Source organism: Tinamus guttatus, unplaced genomic scaffold (assembly GCF_059628265.1).
Source record: "Tinamus guttatus ecotype Peru unplaced genomic scaffold, ASM5962826v1 Tinamus_guttatus_pri_ptg000212l, whole genome shotgun sequence".
Lineage (NCBI taxonomy): Eukaryota > Metazoa > Chordata > Aves > Tinamiformes > Tinamidae > Tinamus > Tinamus guttatus.
This window is the reverse complement of record NW_028288746.1, coordinates 410,035-421,274: the sequence shown is the minus strand read 5'-3', so window position 1 is coordinate 421,274 and position 11,240 is coordinate 410,035.

The following is an 11,240-nucleotide window of genomic DNA, read 5'->3' as shown; positions in this document are numbered from 1 at the left end:
GGCTGAGCGCGGTCCCGGGCAAGGCGGACCACAAAGCGGAGCCTGAAAGTACTTTCCAGGTAATGCTGTATCACTGAAAACGGCCGTAAGTTCGGTGCTCGTTGCACATGTAAAACAAACCAAATTTTGTTTGAACAAAGTTTAAGGTGTTCCTGAGGTTTTGTAATGCTTAGTGCGTTACAAAAGAGGCGCAGAATTGCAGCCGTAGCACAGCGTTAGCCAGCTGCAGCTCGCCCAGTTGTGGAGTAGTTTTTCAATAATCGTTACATTTCATTGATACTTTGAGATTGGTTTTACATAAATTAAACAGGAAGGGAGTAGCAGTTATCTTGGTAGTTTAATTATAGGATATAATAACTAATCATAGCTGATGTATCACTATCTTATCTTGTACTAACTTGTCAGGAGTGACTAGACGAGAGTTAATTCTGTTACATAATCTGGCTGTCTTTCACTTCAAAATCTTGCGTGTGGAAGCCTGAGCAAACTTCTCAGATTAATTTTTGTCAATTTTAATTGCTGACTGAATATACTGAGATGAAAAATAGAAATTTTTCTGCCAGTGAAAAAAGCTCCAAATATTCCAAAATGTACTTTGGAACGTTATATTTCTGTCTCAAGAAGGAAATATCCCTGTACACTGCTAAAATATAACTAAAGACCACTAGAAAATCTTGAGTTGCTATCTTAGAAACTCACTTTCTGTCACTCAAAACCTATTTTAAGTTGACAGAAGAGGCTTTTCATTACTGTTCTTTGTAAGGATTTTGAACAAATAAACTACACAAACTATTTGATAATTAAATTTCGTGTGGATATAAGTAGATATAAGTAGAAGTCCCAGGGCTGTCCCATGCTTCCTGGAACAGTAGATTTTCTGTGGTCAATTTAGCACCATTACAGAGTTGTTAGTAAGAAGTATATGTTTTATTTGCTTTTATAAGCCTGAAAGAGAACCGAGTTAAAGGAATTTATCCCTCAAGTTTCAAGCTGAAAAGTAAATAGGGGATTCAAGGACAGGTTATGGTAAAGTCATAATCATCATGGCTAAGCTTTGCGAACGAAGATATGGGAAGGGCTTTACCCACGTTGAAGTCATAATATACATTATTACATTTAATATTTTTTTTCTCTCTGAAATGATTATTAAAGGTTTTTTTCTTTACTATTATCAACATTTTGTTTTAGAACACCATTTATTTGAGAGAATCTCTCCTTTAGTTGTTAGATTCCTATAAAATCTCAAAGGGCTCAATCTGAACAACAGGCAGCCTTACCAGTATCCTTTTATTTGCGGAAAGACAGTGTAAGCAATTCAATTTTACGTTATTTTGCATGAAATCCAAGCCAGCAATTGCAAAAATAAAATAACCCTTTCAGGGAGAAGTATGAATGGGAATGTCTCAGGCCATGTTTGGATATTTGACAGTAGGCTCTCCTGCTCCCACACGTTTGTTTTCACCTTTGTTCCTCTTTCGCAAGGGCTAGGACTTGTGTATGTGGTGAAACAGAAGAGGGAATTGATCTGACAGAAGATGAATGGTTACATTTCAAATTAAACGTTCCTTGATGCAGTTCTTGCAGCCACGTAAACAGCCTCAATGACAGCAGCATTTGAACAAAGTCCTGAGTTGTTGCTGCTCAAAGGGACAGGAGAGACTTTGCAAGAGAAGAAGAGATGTACTGCACCCAAAATGTTGTGTAACAACATATATATTCCATTCATTTCACTGCTTTGTTACAAGTAGATGTTACTTGCTTTTAATCTAGAGTTAGGATTTGTAATACTATATTTGTATCTCAGTAGCATAATTTTAAAAATGCTTATTTGTTCCTTTGGTTAGTGAAATGATATTTTGAGATTGTAAGCTACTTATGCAGACACCTTGCTCAAAAACATGGACTTTATTAAAAAACAGTAGAGTTAGTGTTTTTTTACAAGTTTATAAAAGAAAATAGGAAAAGATGCTTTTCTTGAGCTCAAAGTATTTCTGGGGAAAGTATTTCTGGCAAACAAAACAAAGTCTATTTTTTATAATTCAAAAGTTACGAAACAATTTTTTTTGGACGGTGTATTTGTTATGTGCTCACTGCTGAGAAGCTGTGCATGAGAGTTTTAGATGCATGGAAGATGGATCATTTTTTTCAGTTAGTAAGTGGTGCATTTCTTATCTGCGCCAAGTCCTCATCCTTATCATGCAACACTTCCTGACGTTAGGATTACAGTCGACAGGAACTTCTGACGTAAGTTTGTTGTTCATGATAGAGATAATTCCAGGAATGTGTTCACTTCAAAACTATTTCGTTTTCTGCTGTTTTGAAAGACTTCCTGATTCTTTTCCCAAATGCAAATTTCCCTCACACATACATATGTACAATGACATATGCATATATGTAGCGCAGGGCTACAAGGATGATCAGGGGCCTGGAACATCTGCCCTATGAGGAGAGGCTGAGGGAGCTGGGCCTGTTCAGCCTGGAGAAGAGAAGGCTGAGAGGGGACCTGAGCAGTGTCTATAAGTACCTCAAGGGAGGCAGTGAGGAGGATGGTGCTGGTCTCTTTTCAGTGGTGGCCACTGATAGGACTAGAGGAAATGGCCGGAAACTGAAACATCAAAAATTCCATAGGAACTTAAGGAAAAATTTCTTAACAGTGAGGGTGACAGAGCCCTGGCACAGGCTGCCCAGAGAGGTTGTGGAGTCTCCTTCTCTGGAGATCTTCAAAACCCGCTTGGACGCAGTCCTGTGCCACGTGCTTTAGGTGTCCCTGCGTATGCAGGGGGGTTGGACTAGATGATCTCTAGAGGTCCCTTCCAACCCTAAGCATTCTATGATTCTATGACATCAAGCCCCTTTTCTTATATTATTTTTAAATTATGCGGTTATTCCAATTCCACATGTGTTTAAAAGAGGAAAAAATACTTTCCCTGAATAATATCAAAATAGAAGAATAATATCAAATAGAAGACTTTTGAAAAGTTTGTGGGTTGTTTTTTAAAGCATATGGAAAACCAGTCCATTTTGGAGAGATATGAATATATATTATAGCTACTACAAAAAGAAATCTTCACTGACAAAGAATGTAAATATAAGTGTCCTAAATAATTACCAAGGTGCAGCCTGATATAAAACAACAGTACAAATACAGGACTCATTCAGTGAAGGCCTGCTCTGCATTATTGGCCTGAATTAACCAGATTAAAATAGGTAAACCCTATTAAATCTTTATAAGAAGGCAAACCTGCAGAATTAAACTGAGCTAAATAAGATTATGAGCAATTGCCTTCCAAAGGCAAGGGGCTTAAACTAAATTAATGCCTTTTATTTTAAATAATCATGTGTAGATTTAACACAGTTTAACATAATCCATAGTGCTTGGGTTTTTTTTTGTTTGTTTTTCTTTGTTATTCTGGGGTGTCTGTACACTATTATTGCTCTATTTTCTGTTGCTGTTTAACATCCCTCTTTGGCTTTGACTAGCGAGAGATAAGCATCTCCTAGAACAAAATAGGGATATTTATTGCATGTGTTCCTGTAGCTAGCTAGTTTAGACTCTTCTGAGAGCCATGGGAGAACAGAATATCTGATACTAAATAAAATTCAACTCACTTTTGTTAGAAGTAAAACATATGTTCTGTGTGTGTACTTAACCTGCTCATTCTTTTTTTTTTTTTTTAAACATCTATATATCATTATTTAGTCACCCAGAGACTTGAGCTAACATAGTAAAATACTATTTTCCTACAGAAATGGCATGTTAAAAAGTGTGTTTCTGACTTGGTCTTCAAAAAACAGTGATTTCTTTTGTTGCTAAGCAATTGATGGTTGTGGAGATACAGTCGATTATTTGGAGAAAGGAGAAGGAAGAGGGAAAGAGAGGGAGCCTTTGAAATTTTTCGGAATGCTAGATTTGCTGTGAGAAGCTCATAAATTCTCTTATAGCTAATCTTCATAAAATGATATTATTTCATTGATACTGTGTGTGACTTATTTGTATACCTTTTGGTTTTAGGTAAAGTACAACTTATTGAGTGAAATACGTAACTTGTAAAGAAATTTTGGTGATATTCAAGGAACTTTATCAGTAATTGAATGGCTTGAAAATAACCAGGATACACTGAATCTGGCCCAGGAAGGTGGAAATCTCCAGATATGCTAAGCACATATTTTAAATGAAAATCCTAACTATAGCAACAGTATGCCCGGATAACATGCTGAGTTGCATGTGCACTAAGACAGCTATGATTAGTGGACCAGACTAATACTAAGCATTAGCGCCTGGAGAAAGTAAGTCCACTACTCTAAAAATGAATCTGAACTCTTAGGATTATTCCTAATTCTTCACTGACTGCATAGGTGTTTTAGTTTTTCCTTATATATTTCAACATAGTAAAGTACTATACTATCAAAGATATTTTCATGTCAGGTGAGTTCATATCATACAGATATGAGCACTCATCTATAGCTACAAAGTAAGTTCAGCATTTTTTAAAATTAGTATTCCTTGATTTTTACAACATTGTTCAAAAATGTATAAGCCAGTAAAACAATTACAGATTTTTGTCTTGGAATTAGTATAGAAATGAGTCATCTGTCTTATACAATATGTTTAATATGTTTTATGTTAGTATACAGTGTGGAGTATCTTGTTTTTGTTTCAATACTAATCTGCAGTAAAAGGCAAAATCTAGTAAGCAGTCATTCTGCAAGGCCCTGCAGCAACATCTAGACTATGTCATTAAATCAAATACTGAGTATTGGCCCTCTTCATGAGCAGAGTCAGGGCTTGGTAGAGGGCACAACTCCCACTCCTGTGCTTTCCATAGTGGTGGCCATGCCCACCATTAGGATCAGTTCAATTCTAGGGTGTATCTGCTTCAGCTGATCTAAATCCATCTAAGAGCAGAAAGGTAAGATTCCTTTTAAGCTGCAAGGTTCAGAATTGGAAATGACTTCTTGAATTAACAAAGAAGGAGATACAAGCAATTTCAGCACACACTGAAGATCAATGTATTTGCATGGGGCTAGTAGAAATATTTTAATGCCTGCCAGAGCCATGAGCATTAATTTCAGGCTTTCAAATAGACTATGAGGATATTCATGAGGAAAATATGTATCAGTGTGACAAAGGTTTGGATGACTGGTCTGATGAGGATATGAACAAAAAAAATTACCATTTTCCAAAATCCAAAATGGGTAACCTGTTAGAAGCCTCCTGTTGGGAAGAAAAGAGAGAAGAGGTTGGTGCATGTCACTGCTGTTACCTTTTCTTATGTATAGTAAGGGTTATGATAAATAGCTGGGTTTTTTTTTTCTGCAAATAGATGGGAGTTTGATCGAGTTTTCCTGTTATCTAGTTTTGTTTGTTTTTCACAGCAAGCTTTATTCCTGAATATATCTGAGTCTTAATCAGATCTGCCTTGGGAAACAATCAAATTGCACACCTCCTTCTGGCAGAAGGAAGGAAAAGGAGAAAAAAAAAAAAGTGTGTGTTAGGCTGCCAGTGATACTGCAGTTTAGCTTGATGTTGTTTAAATAGGAAGGATGCCAAACTGGAACCACATGAAGCCATACCTGAAAATACCCTGAAGAACTACCTAAAACCACTTCTTCTAAGTAGGCTGTCCTGAAAACACAGTAGTGGTGTGTTGTTTGTTTGTTTAAATCACTACGATCAAAGATACTTAGATAAGACAACCTTGCTAAGTATTACTTGTCCAGAGTATGTTAAAAGATGCAAATAAAACTTGTTTCTGGACTAGAAAATCTGAGACAGGTGTAAAAAGATGAAGAGAGCTACAAAAAGCTATTTAAAAATAAAAGGGAAGACATTGGGTGTTTTGTATTAATTCGTACATTTAGTCTGGATAAATAGGTTGAATGTCCATGACAGCTTAGAGCACATCAGGAACACACGTTCCTGTCTGATTTTTACCCCGAAGGAATCCAGGTCACATGCTCTGATTCTAAAGTGAAGCAAAGCACATTTTGTTTGTCTCTATTGTAAATGGGGACAATCAATTTAACGTACTTCTGAGCCAAACTAAAGCACAGCCCTCACACACTCTTTACCAGAGATGGGTCTTGGCAGGAATGATCTTCCTGAAGAAAACTTTGTATAAACCTTTTTAGGCTGGTGAGCAGATTATCCTCTTGGTAGTTAAGCTAAGGAGGTTAAATTTCTTTAAAGGCTCTAGTATCTCTTTAATATCCTGGAAGTTGTAATAGCTAAATTGATTTTCAGAAAACACACATCTAATTTCTCACTTCTAAAAAGAAAAAAAAAAAGTGTAATATCTGCTTTGTTTTTGCATATATAGTTAAAATACATAACTATATTTATATTTTAAAATATTATATGAAATAATGTATTTATGTGTAAGTTATATTGTTATATATGCACATTTACAATAATAATGATAATTCAAAGACTGGAATTAACAAAGCAGAACCTTGTCTGCTTGCCTGTAGGCGTTAAGTGAAATGGCTAAGTGTTTTATTTCTCCCCAGCTTATCCCTGCTAAGTCATATCCACATGGCTAAAACTAGAAGTCCCCAAACACTATATTGGCTTTTAAAATCTAACTCTCTGCATATAGTATGCAGGAAACCAAGGCACGTCACAAAGAAGCAGCGTCATAATGCTCAGTTATAGGCCAATAGCTCAACTTCTGCAAACAGTATAAGCAGTTACTCATCATCATATCATAACTAAAAGGTTCAGTAGCTATCCAAAACACAGGGCTGTAAGCACTAGTAAAAATGGCAAAGTTGTCAAGAGTTGAAAAACAGGCTTAATTCTTCAATTCTGACATTGAGACATTACAAGATTTGAGAGTTTCAAGTTCTTAATGGCAATTTTTCCTCCTTCCACTTAATTTTAGAGAACATGCTGAAAAAACAAAATCACTGTAATAGTAAGTCTGCTACAGTGGACCAAAAGCAGCACTGAGGAAACTAACAATCCTATGCATACATTGAAAAACTCTTAAGTGAATGTAAATAAAGCTTTGTGTGGCCAGATGTTGACTTCTGGAGAAACTGTTTTTTGAGAGAATGAATTTAGCAGCTAAATTCGATCTAGCTTATCAGACAGGGATTCAAGAAAATTTGGATGTGTAAATCAAATGTCTTCAACATTCATTTCACAAAGTGATAGCCCTCAACTGTAAACTTAAAAAAAAAAATGGGTATTAGAAACTTGTGCCACGTTTTCCTTTCACTTTCTCTTCCAAAGAGAAGTATTAGAAACTAGTATTCTGTTTCTTGTTTGTCAAACAATAAGAATTAACACTTTAACAAAATCATATCGGTGAAGCAGAAAAACACGAGAATGAATGCTGCCATGGATACCCCACAGATGTACTTTCTACAAGAATTTCCTGTTGCAGTCGTCATTCTATTTTCTTTATATTCAAGCCAGTAACTATAAAATACTAAGCGCAGGAATTTGATTGATTCACTACTAAAGTTGAAATATAAGTAATGTGAACAAGTTAATGATTCCATGTGGAATTATTCTGAAGAAATTAATATCTGGAAGAATATGGTTAGCTCATTTTCTCCTCATCTGAAAGGGTCTGTTGCCCCAACATAACTTCCTGCTTAAGAATTCAGGAAGCAGGTGTCAGCAGGTGTCAACTACAGTGTTACTGCTGCTTAATTTAGCAGCACTGACTTAACTGCTGTGGTCTGACAGCATAGAGAACAAAATGTGGGGACACCTAAACAATTTCGGTGTCATTTCAGAAGTCATTTAAAGAACAGCATGAATATTAGCCAGCACAACATACTTGATTTCACAGAGTTCTCCTTTTGAAGTATAGAAGGTGATGACTGGACAGTCCACAGCGGCAGTTAGGAATAATGGTACAGACAGAGCATCCAAATGTTTTGCAACAAACTTAGAGCATCCCAGTATTATGTATTGCAATGCGGGGTGTAGGATACAGGAAGTAACGGAGCAAATCTTTTCAGGAAACTGCAATTCTTTTAACGCAGAAGTTAATCCAAGCAGCTATAGTCCTGCTGTTTCTCATACATTTATATTAATCCTTTTTTATTATTATTTTTTCGCCCTCTTTTAATCTATTTTATAAAGCTGTCCCAGTGTCCGATCACTTGCACTGGCACAAAATGGGTTATTTATATGCTACAGGACCCAAACGAAACAAACTTTTGATGGTATATTTTAGTGTACTGCATTCAAACTAAATAAATGTGGCACCCCAGCCCTTGGCTGCATACAGAAGGTGGGTTTACACTGACAGGAGAGTTAGCATTCTGCAGACCTCAGCGAGGAGCACATATAGTTACACCAAGTCACTGCCAGATGCTATTTTGAAAGAAAATGTTGGCTACCCTGTGTGTATGCATTTGGGGGTGTACTGTGTGTACTGAGCATATCAGCCTCAGCAACTTCTGTTTTAAAAAGTACAGCTTTATTATTCCCAATGAATTTAGTAACAATAATATGCTTTAAAGCATAGGAAATAGGACAGAGAACTACCAGCTTCCAAGGGCCTATCTCTGCTTTCCCTGACTCTGTATATGCCTTCATCTCTCTCTCCTGTGTCTCATTATTAAATGTCAGTTTTTAAAATTACCTTGCTGGTGCTGTGATGGATTGTTTAAATTAAAATGTGCTTTCTTTTGAGAACTGTTGAATGCCAGATATTGGTTTCATTCATTTTCCTTTCTGTTAGCTTCTGAATAGGCATAGGCTGTTTTAACCGAGTACAGAATCGAAGACAGAAAGACAGAGGACATATTATTTAGTCTTAACATAAAGTTTCTGTGGTAGGCACCTGAAATGTTTTAGTTTTAATTTACTGTCACATCTTCTGCTTTGCTAAGGCAAATTATTATATTATCAAATATTTTAATGAATAAAACAGCTTTGATTGCAGAAAGAAAACCTAAGTTGTGTTTGTTAAGTTTTATCAAGTCACTTTATCAAGTGACTGACTTGAGGTGTGCATAGTCTCATGTAACTCTAGGTCAGTGTTAAATGAACCCTCTCCTACATTGGCTATCCTTTCCTATAGCTGGTTCCTAATCTTGTATTGACTTTTTTTTTCTAGCCAAAGCTTTCTTATAAGAAGCCTTTCTGCTAATGGAAGGGGAAGTTCTTTATCTCCTAAAGCTGTCAGCTCCAAAATGAATTGTATGCTTTAGGCAGCTAGAAAATATGGCTTGCCCAAACAAAAGTGGTCCGGTATAAGAAATTTCAGGGCCTGTGGCACACAAATCGGATGAGATGATCTGACCATAAGCTCTTGGAAGTGACAAGTGACCTAAGAAGAAAAGACAGTGGGCAGAGGCTGGAACCAAGTGAATGATTTAATGGTATAAAATGCAAAATTCAAAAGCCAAGAAAATGGATAGAAGCAACATACCACGAAGTAGTTGCACTCCTTGTTTTGATGGTGACCCTTCTCTGCAGGCTTCTGCTGCTGGACGTTCTCACAGGGGTTCACAAGTCCAGTATTTCAAGTAAAATGAGGACTGCTGCTGCTGCTCCTCTTCCTCAAGAGGAAGTGATCATAGTGATCATAAAAGGACCCACCTATCCAATTCCAGTCCTTCCAGTTGCTGGGTAATGAGCTAATTATGCTGATTACAGAAAACTGCAGGGGGCTGTAATATAGATGTTCTGGTATAAAATGTGTCTTTCTTTATGTAAAAGTGATCATGTAGCGCTTACTATTCTTATCCAAAGGAGAATGCATTCCTTTCCCTTTGATCGAGGATGAAGATGCTGCAGAGAATTAACTACTTTGTTTTACGTTTTAACGTCTGCTTCATTGCATACATATGCAGTTATGTTTGTATGCAGGAGTAAACTATTGCTCATAATATACTGTTCTAAGGGAAATGAAAATAAATGAGTTGTCAGCAACAACTCAAGATGATATCTTTGTGAACATTCATTTGAAATGATGATGTATGGTATTCATTTTTTTTTCTTTAAATAAATGCTGAGTAGTTTTTTTTTTCATTGATGACTACCAGAAAAAACATGCAAATGAAAATTCAATATATTTTTATAAAGAATAAATATGATTTGGGATTGCTTATGTAACTAAGTTTGGGTATGCCTCCCCCTGACCCTCCATGCTTCCTAAGACTTGGAAATAAGCAAAGATTATCCATTCCTGTAAAATCCTCCCTAAGGATTACATGGAACATAAACTAATGAACATTTATCTTTTCTCTGAGATTGAAAACAACTACAGTAACATAAAAACATTAATATCGTATTAAAAAATTACAAATGTGGAAGACAAAAGGGAATTGAATAAATTCTCACAGCACTATTGAATCACCATTGTGGTTATACAACCCCTATCTGGAGCAGCACATGTGAAATTCACAGTACTCCGTGTATGCAGTAGTGTTCTGCTCAGTGAAATAAAAACATGAAGTATGTAGAAGCTGAGTTTTTAAAAAGATAATCTGAAACGTTGACATATAATTTTATATGCAGCACCACAGTATCCCGACTTTGGCTGCTATGGTCATGAAAAGCCAATTTCTAGCATTTAAAATAATTTTAATGAAATGCTTATGTTTAAGTAACTGAAACAATTAGAATGTACTATGTTCTGCATCATGAGTAAGGAAAATTTGTGTAGTATTTGCCATCGGAAGAGAGTTTAAGTGGCTGTTTGTGACTACAGGTGTTTCTTTCTACAGAATAGTGGAAGGCATTGCATAAATCTGAAGCAACGTAGAAGGGCTCACAGGAATGAACTGCTTTGCTACTGGACATCTTGTGTGAGTGCTGTTTTTGAGACCACCTGTGACTTGATGTTATACAGTTTTAGAGTTAAATGCTTTAAAGAATTCAAAGCCACTTAGCAAGGTTCACATATACGAAATGAATGGAAAGCTGTTCTTTTTAAAGCTTTACTATGGTTAATTCCTTGTTTATCTGATTTTTGATACTATCTATCTCACCCTCTTGATGCAAACTGACAAATTGTATTACACACAGAATAGCAAACTCCCTGACTCTGGGTAATGAATGCAAACAGACTGGCAATTCCATGACATTTGGTGTGTTATTTTTATAGTGGCATCTCATACGCAGTGAAAACACAGGAACATAACATTCTTTATAAATGCTCTTTTAACGCATACAGCCCTTCTATGTGCATAGGATAGTGTAAACTTCATTGTATTACAGATTTCTTTATATTGAAACCAATAGACCAAGTTTTTCTGTACTGCTCCCT